Consider the following 14,087-nt stretch of genomic DNA (forward strand, 5'->3'; position numbering starts at 1 on the left):
CTGCTTACCTGGTGTGGTAGGCAGAATTTTAAGATGGTCCCTATGACTCTTATCCCCTGGTGTTTCTGTTGTAATTATGTTACATTATATGGCAAAAGGAGGATTATCTAGATGGGCCTACTCTAATCATATGCACCTTTAAGAGAAGAGAGTTTTCTGGCCCTGGCTGGTTGGCTCAGTGGTAGAGCGCCTGCCTGGCATGTGGAAGTCCCGGGTTCGATTCCCAACCAGGGCACACAGGAGAAGTGCCCATCTGCTTATCCACCCTTCCCCATCTCCTTTCTATCTCTCTCTTCCCCTCCTGCAGCCAAGGCTCCATTGAAGCAAAGTTGGCCCAGGCGCCTAGGATGGCTCCATGGCCTCCACCTCAGGTGCTAGAATGGCTCTGGCTGCAATGGAGCAACGCCCCAGATGGGACAGAGCATAACCCCCTGCTGAGCATGCCGGGTGGATCCTGGAAGGGCACATGTGGGAGTTTGTCTCTCTGCCTCCCTGCTTCTCACTTCAGAAAAAAAAAAAAGAGCAGAGAGTTTTCTGTGGCTATTAGAAGAAGAGAGAGTCAGGGAGATTGGAAGCAGGAGAGAAATTTCTCACGCTATTGCTGACTTCAAGACGGAGGGGCCACTGACAAGGAATGCAGGCAGCCTCTAGAAGCCAAACGAGCATGACTCCCTGCTGACAGCCAACAGGAAAATGTCTGCCCCTCTGTCTTACAACCATAAAGAAGTAAAACTGATGACCCAAATGAACTTGGAAATGGATTCTTATCCAGCGCCTGCAGATAAGAGTCCAGCTTGGCCCACACATTGATTTTTGCCTTATGAGGTCTAGAGCAGAGAACCCACACACACTGACCCAGACTCTAACCTACAGACAGTTAAGCTCAATTGGGGTTTTTTTGTTATGCACAAATAGGAAAAATATGTCTGGATAATATGTGTGAAAAGATGGTTCATGGCTTGAAAACATGCAGCTCTTGCAGAGGCTGCCACAGGTTCCCAGGCTCAACCTCGCCTCTAGGAGTCACAGGTGCACCAAGGGGTTAGTGAACCTTGGGGACACCAGTAACTCCAGGAGAGGACCCAGGTAATGTTATATTTGCTTGGCACCTAAGCACATATAAGGCTACGGAATTTTCAAGTGTGAGCATTGCTAGATTTGGAAGTCACTTCCCAATTCTTCCCTGTCCTTTTCTAGCTAGCCATGGTCGCTGACTTGAGCCCAAAGATTGCTGGCTTGAAGCTCAAGGTCACTAGCTTGAGCACAAGGTTGCTGGCTTGAGCGTGGACTCACTAGCTTGAGCATGGGGTCACCGGCTTAAGTGTGGGATCATAGACATGATCATAGATATGGTGCTAGCTTGAGCAAGGGGTCACTGGCTCAGCTGGAGCTCCCCCCCAATCAAAGCACATATGAGAAAGCAATCATTGAACAACTAAGGTGCCACAATGAAGAACTGCTGCTTCTCATCTCTCTCCCTTCCTGTGTGTCTGTCCCTGTCTGCCCCCAGTTTCACTCACTAAAAAGAAAAAGAAAAACAGAAAGGTAGAGTGTGAAGCAGACGCGAAGCGCAGCAGGCCTCAGGTCCCGAAGCTAGCTGCAGGCTGCAGAGAACTGCTGGCAACAGTAGGGGCCCGACCAAGAGGTGGGGCCAAGAGGGCTGCAGCGGCACGTAAGAGATGACAGATAGAGATGTGGATCCTCAGTATCTCTGTGTCACTACATTCAATGGATATTTTTTTAGTCCTTATCTTAATGAGCACATGAGTATAGGAGACCAAAAGACAGCCAAGGACATAAGAAAAGATGAGAGTAGCTTTTGATCTCTATCTAAAGAGTAGTGCAAGCCTTTAAAGTTACTATGCTCACTGATTCTACAGAAGTCACTAGCAAGAGGGCATGGGACTTCAGGAGCAAGATGATGACAGCTTGAATAAGTTGGTGGCAATGGGGCTGGAAGAGGATTCAGGAGATACTTGGCAGGTAAAACTGACAGACACAGTAACAGAAGTATAATGGGAGGGGCCAGGGGATGGAGAAGTGAATATTAACTTGACGTGTTGAGTGTGTGATCCTGCAGTGGAGATGTCCAGTAGGCAGTTACATATGTGCGCCTTAGGCTCAGAGGACAGTTCTGATAGAGGGATTAATTTAGGGGCTGGAGCAAGGACAGCTCGGGTGTGAATGAGACCACCCAGGGGGCAGAGGAAGCCATAACGCATCTTCTCCACTTTGGTATCAACAATTTTCTTGTTTCTTTTTCTAGTAATTTTAGTTTTTAGACTGAAATATCTTATCCCACTGGAGCTGTTTTGGCATAAATCCTGTGGTGCTGACCTAGACTATTTTCTTCTAAATGGAGATCTGGTTGCCCCAACATCACTTACTGAATAATCGTTTGCTTGCTGATTTGATACTCTCCCTTCATCATAAACTAACTCCCGTTGTATTTGGATCTATTTCTAGACTCTCTATTCTCCTTCATCAATCTATTTATCATTTATGTGCTGGTACCATGTTTTAATCATTACAGTTTTGTTTTGTTTTTTTGTATTTTTCTGAAGCTGGAAATGGGGAGAGACAGTCAGACAGACTCCCGCATGCGCCCGACCGGGATCCACCCGGCACATCCACCAGGGGGCAACGCTCTGCCCACCAGGGGGCGATGCTCTGCCCCTCCAGGTCGTTGCTCTGCCGCAAGCAGAGCCACTCTAGCGCCTGGGGGCAGAGGCCAAGGAGCCATCCCCAGCGCCCGGGCCATCTTTGCTCCAATGGAGCCTCGGCTGCGGGAGGGGAAGAGAGAGACAGAGAGGAAGGAGGGGGGGTGGAGAAGCAGATGGGCGCTTCTCCTGTGTGCCCTGGCCGGGAATCAAACCCAGGACTTCTGCACGCCAGGCCAACACTCTACCACTGAGCCAACCAGCCAGGGCCAAATCATTACAGTTTTCAGGTGTGCTAGCATCTGATAGGGTGATTCCTGTCCATTACTCTTCTTTTGTGAATGAGTCCCTTGTACCTGACCTTCTAACAGGTCTTGCTTGTGTACACTAAAACTATTGATTTCTATATATTCGTCTTATACCAAATTACTATACTAAATTCTCTGATTATTTAGAATAGTTGTTTCTCCATGTGATTTTCTTAGGGAAGCAATGAAACCATCTACAAATAATGATGATCTTATTATCCCCCTTTATGCAGTCTAAGTTATTTTTATTGTCTAACTGCATTGCCTAGTTACTCCAGAACAATGAAAAAAATAATACAGCAGAGGTAAAAAAAAATTTAAATATACACAAAAATTCTGCCTCACAAAAAACATGGTAAATAATGCCAAAAGTGAAACAATAAGTTAGGAGAAAATATCTGCGGTTCTTACCATAGAGAAGAGTATAATATATTTGATATGTAAAGGCTCTTTATGCATAAGCAAGAAGACAACCCAGTAAAAAAGTGGACAAAAATATATTAACACACAGTTCACAGAAAAAAATAAACACAAATTATCTCTTAAATGTAGGAAAAGATACTCAACCTCACTCAAAAAATTACACTGGGATAGCATTTTTCACAGATTCCACTGTGTAGGTGAAGATGTGGAGGAACAGGTGCACTCACATCTTGCTGGCAGGAGTCTCAGTGGCACTGCTAAAGTAGAGAGCCATTCGTAATAGCAATCAAAATAGAAAGACTTGGCCATTTCAATTCTAGAAGTAGATCCTAAAGATAGACCCTCACATATGTAAATGGCTATGTACAGGATATGTGATGCAGAGCTATTAGCAATAACAAAGGATTGGAAGTAATCTACATGCCTAAGAGTAGTGGTCTGATTAGAAACTTTTGTTATATTCACATAACGGAATACTATGTGGCAATAAAAAATGTGATGGCAGCTCTATTCTTTTTTTTAATTAATTAATTAATTTATTTTTAGCAAGAGAGAGAGACAGAAATAGAGAGAGCTGAAAAGCATCAATTCTTTGTTGTGGCACCTTAGTTGTTCATTGATTGCTTTCTCATACGTGCCTTGATGAGGGGGGCTTCAGCCAAGCCAGTGACCCCTTGCTCAAGCCAGCGACCTTAGGCTTCAAGCCAGTGACCTTAGGTTTTGAACTGGGGTCCTCGCATCCCAGGCGATGGTTTATCCACTGCGCCACCACTTGGTCAAGTTATAGCTTTAGTCTTTTACTCATTCAAAAAGATTAAGCTTATCATTTATTTCAGGAACTATTTTCAAGAAGGGAATATAGCAATGCACAAAACAGATGAGAATACCTGCCCATGTGGAGTTTACATTACTAGGTAGTATGTTAGATGGTGGAAAGGACGATGGAGAAAATAAAGATGAAAAATGGGATCATTATTTAGACTGTCGTCAGTTGGGATGTGTCTGTTTTTCTCATGGTTAGACTGCAGTAATGGGTTTTGAGGAGGAAGACCACACAGGTCAAGTGTCATTCTAGTCATATCACACGAAGGGCTCATACTAGCAACTTTACTTTTACTGTAGACCTTGATCACCTGGCCGAGGCAGTGCTTGTCAGGTTCCTATTATAATTTTTAATTATAGGTTAATTAAAAATAAAAGTTAATTTATAAAAAGGCCCACAGGGAACAGATGGCATGGCGAGGCCAACCTGCAGACCCTCTGCATGGTAAACAGAGCATTGTGGGTAGTGGGACATTTTTAGGTTGTCACTCCAGCAAGTCCAGAGGACAGGATCACAATGTGTGGCCTCCCTAGCCTAAAGTTAAGGCCTCAACATCTCATTCCAAACGCCCCTCTCTCATATAGTGTTGAGCAACTGAGAACAGCGCAAAGCGGCACTGGAGACCAGAGGGGAAGCCTTGGGAAATTAACTGTATTTTCAGGATAAAAATGGCCTCCCATAGAGTGTGTGGCAATTTAAAGTAAATACTGGGCCATGGATATGATCAGAACATTCTGGAAAGGAGCTGTGAGTGAAGAGTTGAGGTTCCTAACTCTATCCTCCAGAAAGAGTTCTGAAGTAAGGACTTGAGTTGACAAGTCCCCAATGACCTCCATCCGAAGAGAACTAGGTGGGGGAAATGGTGCTGGTGAGCAGGCAGGCTCTCGCTCCAGCTCAGGGCCACACAGAGCGGAATGGTCCCCAAGGCTCCTCAACACAGAACAAACACACACTCTCATGTAGCTGGATCTGAGGAGAGCACAGAGCCAAGGCCCCAGCAGGAGCTGTGCCACCCCGACCAAGTTCTTCCCCTTGGCCACACCCACGCCTGTGGGTACCGGAAGTTCTTGTTCCAAAATGACTCCAGAAGAAACTGGATCCCAGACAAAATGAGGGAGAGCGTACTCTCACTGAGATGTAGCCATCCAGCCTGGCAGAGGACAAAGGGCAACTCTGCACACAAATTAGACAAACAGCAGCAACGAAAAAAAAAAGCGAGAGAGAACTGGCAACTCTACAAATAAAGTATCAGGGAAAAGGGTAATTATGCAAATAAGATAGAAAGTGGAACTATGTAAATAAAACAGAGCCTGAGAGAAAGGGAGGGAGGGAGGGAAGGTGGGATGGAGGAGAGGGAGGGAAGGGGAGAAAGAAGGAAAGAATAAGAGAGATAAGGGGAAGGAGAGGGGGAAGGAGAGGGGCAGGAGGAGAGAGGGAGAGGGAGGGGGAGAGAGGGAGAGGCAGGGGGAGAGAGGGAGAGGCAGGGGGAGAGAGGGAGAGAAATGGCGAGAGAGGGAGAGGAAGGGGGAGAGAGGAAGGGGGAGAGAGAGAGGCAGGGGGAGAGAAAGACATGGGAAGGGAGAGGAAGGGGGAGAGAGGGAGAGGCAGGGGGAGAGAGGGAGAGGCAGGGGGAGAGAGGGAGAGGCAGGGGGAGAGAGGGAGAGGAAGGGAGAGAGAAGAAGCGGGAGAGAGAGAGGCAGGGGGAGAGAAAGACATGGGAAGGGAGAGGAAGGGGGAGAGAGGGAGAGGCAGGGGGAGAGAGAGAGAGGCAGGAGGAGAGAGGGAGAGAGGGGAGGAGAGAGGGAGAGGCAGGAGGAGAGAGGGAGAGGCAGGAGGAGAGAGAGAGGAAAGGGGAAAGAGAGAGGGTGGGGAAGAGAGAGAGGAAGGGGGAGAGAGAGAGGCAGGGGGAGAGAAAGACATGGGAAGGGAGAGGAAGGGGGAGAGAGGGAGAGGCAGGAGGAGAGAGGGAGAGAGGGGAGGAGAGGAGAGGCGGAGGAGAGAGGGAGAGGAATGGGGAGAGAGGGAGAGGAAGGGGGAGAGAGGGAGGGAGAGAGAGAGAGGCAGGAGGAGAGAGGGAGAGGAAGGGGAGAAAAGGAGAGGAAGGGGGAGAGAGGGAGGGGGAGAGAGAGAGGCAGGAGGAGAGAGGGAGAGGAAGGGGAGAGAGGGAGAGGAAGGGGGAGAGAGGGAGGGGGAGAGAGAGGGAGTGGGAGAGATGGGGTGGGGAGTGAGGGAGAAGAAGGGGGAGAGAGGATGAGGAAGGGGGAGAGAGAGGGTGTGGGGGAGACAGAGAGGGTGGGGGAGAGAGGGAGAGGAGGGGGAGAGAGAGTGTGGGGGAGAGAAAGAGGGTGGGGAGAGAGGGAGAGGAAGGGGGAGAGAGAGTGGGGGGGAGAGAGAGGAAGAATGAGAGAGGGGGTGGGGGAGAGAAAGAGGGTGAGGGAGAGAGGGAGTGGAAGGGGGAGAGAGAGGGTGGGGGAGAGAGGGAGAGGAAGGGGAGAGGGAGAAGGTGGGAGACAGAGGGAAAGGGTGGGAGAGAGAGGGAGAGGAAGGGGGAGAGAGAGGAAGGGGGAGAGAAGAAGGGGGAGAGAGAGAGGGTGGGGAGAGAGGGAGAGGAAGGGGGAGAGAGAGAGTGGGGGAGAGAGAGGGAGAGGAAGGGGGAGAGAGAGAGTGGGGGAGAGAGAGGGAGAGGAAGGGGGAGAGAGAGTGGGGGGGAGAGAGAGAGGAAAGGGGAGAGAGAGAGTGGGGGAGAGAGGGAGGCAGGGGGAGAGAGGGAGAGGAAGGGGAAGAGAGGGTCGGGGAGAGAGAGAGGAAGGGGGAGAAAGGGAGCATGGGAGAGAGAGGGGGGGTGGGGAGAGAGGGAGAGGAAGGGGGATAGAGGGAGGGTGGGGGACAGAGAGAGGAAGGGGAGAGAGGGAGGGAGGGGGAGAGAGAGAGGGGATGGGGAGAGAGAGAGGTTGGTGGAGAGTGAGAGGGTGGGGGAGAGAAGGAGGAAGGGGGAGAGAAGGAGAGGAAGGGGGAGAGAGGGAGAGGCAGGGGGAGAGAGGGAGAGAGAGGAGGAGAGAGGGAGAGGCAGGAGGAGAGAGAGAGGAAAGGGGAAAGAGAGAGGGTGGGGAAGAGAGAGAGGAAGGGGGAGAGAGGGAGGGTGGGGGAGAGAGAGGAAGGGGGAGAGAGGGAGAAGAAGGGGAGAGGGAGAGGGTGGGAGAGAGAGGGAAAGGGTGGGAGAGAGAGAGGAAGGGAGAGAGAGGAAGGGGGAAAGAGAGAGGGTGGGGGAAAGAGAGAGGGTGGGGAGAGAAGGAGGGTGGGGGAGAGAGAGGAGGTGGGGAGAGAGAGGGGGGTGGGGAGAGAGGGGGGTGGGGAGAGAGGGAGGGTGGGAGAGAAAGAGGGAGTGGAGGGGAGAGGGAGAGGAAGGGGAGAGAGAGAGGGTGGGGGAGAGAGGGAGAGGAAGGGGAGACAGAGGGTGGGGAAGAGAGGGAGAGGAAGGGGAGAGTTGGTGGGTGGGGTAGAGAGGGAGAGTCAGGGGGAGAGAGGGTGGGGTAGGAGGAGAGAGGGTGGGGTAGGGGGAGAGAGGGAGAGTCTGGAGGAAAGGAGAGAGAGAGAGAGAAAGAGAGAAAGAGAGAGAGAGAGAGAGGGAGAGAGAGAATATTTTTGTTGTTTGAGCCTGACAGTTGAAGTTTCCCATTAAAATTACAGGAAAGGACTAGGACCCTAAAAATGTCAGAGAAGGCATAAGAAGAAACCAAAGCAGAGAGAAGGAATGCAGACGAAATTGAGGAAGACGCTAGGCAGAGGTGGTGAGCAGCAGATGACAGAGCATAGAAGCTCAAAGTCCACCACAGTCCATTCACGTCACGGGCGCCTGAAAAGACTCTGGAATTGGCAGCAGCAGTCAGGCATGTGACAATGCCAGGTGGGACTGCACAGTGTAATGGCCGCGTGTCTACATGAGCGTTAGACCCCGCTGGTCCCCTCCCTGGGACTTACTCTCTCAGAAGGTCAATCCAGAGCCTGGGGTCAGTCCTGGAAGGCCCAGGCACCTGCCAAGGAGAAAACACTGGGGTTAAGGAGCAGTCTGTATGCGGAGCGCAGGAGGCGCTGGGCACTCTGCCAGGCGCCGGCTGTGAGGGCCCCACGCCAGCACTCCGGGCAAGAGATGGGGCACCTCGCTGGGCAAACCAACAGGCACAGTAGCAAGGCCACAGTACAAAATCTAAGAGGACACTCAAAAACTTAGTCATCAAGATGAAGACCACTTAAAAAAATTAAAATCCCCGAGGGACAAAATATCAGCATTTTAAACAAGGACGGATTCTGACTCTGCTCCAACTTCCTCGCCGGGTTCTGCTTCCGATAGAACTCAATTCACTGAAGGAGACCACCAGCCTGCATTCCCGGCATGCCAGTTTACTTTTTGAAAACACAGCACTAAAATATTAATCTCGAGTACTGAGCTTTACAGCCCCCTCCGACTCGTACATTTGGCATCCAAAGTGAGTGCCTCTCTCCTGACCCAAGTCCTGGTCTGGTACCACCGAAAAGATCTCCAGTGATGTTGGCACACCCGAGGCAGAAGCTTCACACCCCCTCTTCCTGTCCTTGGCACTGGAGCTTCTAATCTGCTCTTTGGTGCCCCTCTCTTCCGTGTGAAATAACAGCCAGCACCAGTCACCTGGGAATTTACCCAGTATGAAAGGAAAGTCAACACAAGAAAAAGAAAAAACACTCTCACTGTTTGGCTCAGTGGTAGAGTGACCTCCCGGCTTCTGGATTTCCCAGGTTCAATTCCCAGTCAGAGCACACACAAACATCTGTTTCTCTACCCCTCCCCCTTCTCTGTCTTTCTCTTCCCCTCCCACAGCCATAGCTCGATTGGCTTGGCTCTAGCATGCTGGCCCCGGGCACTGAGGGTGGCTCTATGGCCTCTGCCTGAGGCGCTAAAAAAATGGCTCCAGTTGCAATGGAGCAAGGGCCCCAGATGGGCAGAGCACTGCCCCCTAGTGGGCTTGCTGAGTGGATCCTGGTCCTGGCACATGCAAGAGTTGGTCTCTCTGCCTCTCAGCCTCGAAAAGAAAAGAAAAGAAAAGAAAAGAAAAGAAAAGAAAAGAAAAGAAAAGAAAAGAAAAGAAAAGAAAAGAGAAAGGAAATCAGAGACACGGCAGTTTTCAGAATCAGGCCCCTGGCACCCAGGACAGTGGTCTGCGGTCCCTTTATTAATGCCAGCTATGTCTTGCATAGGTCCTCAGCTCCCTCTTTGCATTTCTGAATCTACAACTGATCTGAGCACCAGAGATTTTGTTTTGTTTTATATAACATACTTGCAGCACCTGATCTCAGCAGACCCAAGGCTACTGTCATCTTGTTATCCACTTAGCAGAGCATTCTGCTTTCACAGCAGAAATAGCCATGTGCGTGACTCACACCCATGCGAAGGGTTTTGTAATATGTAAAAACTGGTAACATGTTTTCTTGGTAAAATATGATTTCTGAACTTTGACCTAATTCTGTTTCACAGGCTTCAGATAAGAGATTGTGGATCAATACTTAAATCTCCTTCAGTGGGGACACATTAGTAATTCCTGAATTTGTTAAATCAGGAAATAGAATATGGTTGTCACCTGACTGGTGGTGGTGCAGTGGATAGAGCATCGACCTGGGACACAGAGGTCCCATGTTGGAAACCCCGAGGTCTCCGGCTTGAGTGTGGGCTCATTTGACTTGAGTGCAGGGTCACCAGCTTGAGTGTGGGATCATAGAGATGACCCCATGGTTCCTGGCTTGAGCCCAAAGGTCGCTGGCTTGAAGTTCAAAGTGACTGGCTTGAACTCAAGGTCGCTGGCTTGAGCAAGGGGTTCCTGGCTCGACTGAAGTCCCCCCGCACATCAAGGCACATATGGGAAGCAATCATTCAACAACTAGAAGTGACACAATTATGAGTTGAGGTTTCTCATCTCTCCCTCCCTCCCTCCCTCCCTTCCTCCCTCCCTCCCTCCCTCCCTTCCTTTCTCTCTCTCTCTCTCTCTCTCTCTCTCTCTCTCTCTCTCTCGCTTGCTAATAAAAAGGACTGTGGTTCTCAGGAGTTACGGCATACATGAGCTTGAAGCACTGGCTTCCATGGGCCCCTCTCTCCACTGAAAAATAGTAAAAACTATATTTTATGATCCAGTTGATATAAAAATGAATATAATCTAGACTGCATTGTGTTCATTATTTTGCTGATTTTTAAAAAAATTAAAACTTTTGTTTAAGATATGATGGGCCCTAGGCCCTGTGCCTCCCATGTCTTTGGAGATGGAATCAAGTGAAAATGAGGCCATACTGGGTTAGTGTGGCCCTGATCCAATGGCTGATATAAGAAGAGGGACACTTGGACACAGACAAACACAGGAAAGAAGGCCATGTGAAGATGGAGGCAGACATTGGAGGGACACAGTTACAAGGCAAGGATTCAGTTACAATCACCGAGGATTGCCAGCCACCACCAGAAGCCAGGAGAAAGGCATGAGACTGAGTTTCCCTGTGAGCCCCTAAGAAGGAACTGACCCTATTGAGAACACCTAGATTTCGGACTTCGCGCCTCCAGAACTGGGAGAGGATACATTTCTGTTTCTGGCCACCAAGTGGGCGGTACTCTGTTATGGCAGCTGCAGGCAACAGAGCAGGTAAGTAAGAGTTTTTCAGTGGACGCCACTGCTGAGACAAGGTCACCCTGCACAAACAAACCTGGGCGCACCAGGGAGCTCAGTACACAGGACATCATAGTGAGGAAGACCATGTCTGAGTGCTCTGGCTCCTTCGCTGGGTGTTGTGACCCTGGAACACCCGGGAAAAAATCAAGGCCCATTTCTTAAGGAAGCACATGAATCACACAAAGAAATCTGCTTAACTTCCCCTCCCTGCCAAACACAGCTGTTGCTAGCTACGGAAGAAATGATTTCACAACTGTTTTCTTCTTCTCCGTGCAGAGCCAGTTTTTCAGTTGGGTCCATGGCACCCAGAAAGCTAGTTCTCTCCTTCGGGTATGGAAGGGGCCAAAGGTGCAATGAAAACAAGCTGTCTCGGTCCTTGCCCAGATCTCCCTGCTCAACTTGCCTCAATGGACACCAAACACACAATTTTAACAGCCAGTGCAGCGTGGAGAACAGCTCGGGAAAGTCCGCCATAGCTGAGGAGCCCAGGGAGTCAATGAGCCCAGGGGCGCCCCCAGAACCCAGCCCAGGCTGCGTGAGGGCGGTAGGCCGGGCAGAGACTGGGTTCAATAGGACAGATCCCACCAGGCGATGCCAAAGTAAATCCTGCAAGTTCTCCCAATCTAAGGCGAAGGGGTCTCCTAGATGCCTAAAGTGGCCTTTCTGGAATAATGGGCTTTGATCTTTCACCCTTTCCTAGGCTGCAAGCAGAGACTTTGCCATGCTGCCTCCTTCCTCCTCTCTTCAGAAACTTCCTTTTCCAAGCTGTGACTTGTCTTCGCCCGTCTCCCCAGCGGCACCCCTTTCTCAGGATGGGTACTGCTCACACCCCTCACACTAGTGTCAAGAGAACCTATTGGTTATAAGAGATGAGTAAGCCCCCCCCCCCAACTTAATTACTTAGCTCTTTCGGCATGATGTGAGATTCCACTAGACCTGAATTTTTGCCAGACTGGAAATACTTCTAATTTTAATGGGTGCTGATTCATTTATAGTTGATTATATTGACTATGGAAGTAAATTAATATAGAAATGGTTGTACAGATAGGATTTACCTTAGCTGAAATTGATAATTAATAGTTTATTTTAGCCAATAATAGATACCATATTTCATCCAAATTCAGTGAACTCATTAATGGCTTGGGAAGACTAAAGAAAGCACTAACACATTAAATGCACATATCAATGAACAGATGGATACTGGTATTATATAAATATATACATAAATATATACATAAATATATATAAGATACAAAAACTTTTGCCGTTTAAATTCCAGGAAATATGGTAGGGAGCATTTGGTGAGTGCTTTACCTTGAGGCAAACACTGAGTCGAGAGTATTTCCTTGTTTAGTCCTCCTACAAATCAGTGAGGCGGATGCATCATAAGCCCCCACTTTGCAGACGTGTAACCTGAGGCCCAGAGAGGCTGATTTACCCGAGGTCACTCCAATGCTAGCAGGCAGAGACGTAATTGAGCCTATGTGTGCCTGAGTAGTTAACGAATTGGAAGGACTGGAACCAAGAGGCTAGTTAGCAGTGATCTGGTTTCGATTATCAGCAGAGACATCAGAGCCATACCTGAAACCTTCCAGATCCAAATGCTGGCGTGGATTACCCACCTGTCTTTCTGCACTGATCAGGCTATCACAGAGCACTCCATAACCCCATACAACTGGAAACGCACTGATTTTACATGTCTGCACCAACTAGCAGCTCTCTGTAACCATCTGAAAAGTCAACGCAGCCTTTACTTGCTAATGCTGACCCTGAACCATGGGTTATGCATTTAAATTTACTGTGTCCTTATAGCCCTGAATTGTCATAAATTGGGGATAATAGTTTAAAAATAACAAATCCTTCCACTCCATTTAATAACTCAGTTGAACTCAAATACATTCCATTGGAATGACAGTCCCTCAACAGACTCTGGGGGCAACACTAAGACACACAAACAACATCCAACTTCGTTCCAAAGACTTACGCTGGGTAATGACATCCTTCCCTATGAGACACAACGCAATACTCCAGAAGTCTGGGTGTCCATGAGGCAGCCTCCTGTCTAATAAACCCCCGCTCTCTTTCAGGACTATCATCTGAAAGGATGCGCAGCAGTGACTGAAGGAGAGCGAACTTCAACTGCCCTCACCCTGCCGCACAGCCTCGGCTTTGCAGATAAAGCATACCTAGTATGCTTTACTTTGTTTTCTGAAATCCAACCAAGGGGCTCACGAATAAGCTTCTGATCTTCCAGAAGCCGTCACGCCTGCCAGGGACTGTACTCTTTAGTAGAAGGACCAAAAGGGCTGTTCAGGTGCTGTTCTAGGCAGTGGTTCTTATCTGTGGCTGCACACTGAGCCACCCGGGAAGGTGGAAGCGATGGGGCCCAGCCGTCCCACCCCAAGGTTCTCATTTCATTTGTCTGGGGTCTGGCCTGGGAGCAGAACTTCTTAAAACTCCCTCTGCGAGTCTAATCCACAGTCAAGGCAGCTTACTAACAGCAAGTTGGCCCGCTCCTTTATGGGCCATTCCAGTCATTTTATAAAGCATTATAAAATGTCAGTGCAAAATTAATTTACTACAAGATCTATAATGGGCGTTAAAGGGATGCAAAAGTTAACTTAAAACTTGAAGATACATTAAGTGGTTCTAAAAAATGACTCCAAGATCTTTAATAAGCACAAAATGAATGTGGAAAAAATAGGGTGAATTTTGGATGAGCTTCGTTTGAAATCAGACTTTTCAATTGTTCTTAGATCTTATTAAATTTTCTAGAAAACATATTTTTTTAAATTATAAGCTTTGTTTATTCAATCTGGCAGTTCTTTTTTTTTTTTTTTTTGTATTTTTCTGAAGCTGGAAACGGGGAGAGACAGTCAGACAGAATCCCGCATGCGCCCGACCGGGATCCACCCGGCACGCCCACCAGGGGCTACGCTCTGCCCCTCCTGGGCGTCGCTCTGCCGCGAGCGACCAGAGCCACTCTAGCGCCTGGGGCAGAGGCCAAGAAGCCATCCCCAGCGCCCGGGCCATCTTTGCTCCAATGGAGCCTCGGCTGCGGGAGGGGAAGAGAGAGACAGAGAGGAAGGAGGGGGTGGGGGTGAAGAAGCAAATGGGCGCTTCTCCTATGTGCCCTGGCCAGGAATCGAACCCGGGTCCCCCGCACGCCAGGCCGACGCTCTACCGCTGAGCC

General features: G+C 49.2%; 1 protein-coding gene across 3 annotated transcripts in view; it reads right to left on the minus strand.

Annotated features, from left to right (window-relative positions):
* TLR8 (toll like receptor 8) overlaps positions 1-14,087 on the minus strand; it is a 36,354-nt gene that overhangs the window by 11,204 nt on the left and 11,063 nt on the right. For 2 of the 3 annotated variants that reach the window (XM_066248861.1, XM_066248862.1), the window contains one exon: positions 8,193-8,245. The exons of the other annotated variant lie outside the window; for it this stretch is intronic. The gene's annotated coding sequence lies outside the window, so the exon portion shown is untranslated. The remainder of the gene's footprint in view (positions 1-8,192; positions 8,246-14,087) is intronic. 3 annotated transcript variants of the gene reach the window in all.

This window comes from Saccopteryx bilineata, chromosome X (assembly GCF_036850765.1).
Source record: "Saccopteryx bilineata isolate mSacBil1 chromosome X, mSacBil1_pri_phased_curated, whole genome shotgun sequence".
In the NCBI taxonomy this organism is placed as follows: Eukaryota; Metazoa; Chordata; class Mammalia; order Chiroptera; family Emballonuridae; genus Saccopteryx; species Saccopteryx bilineata.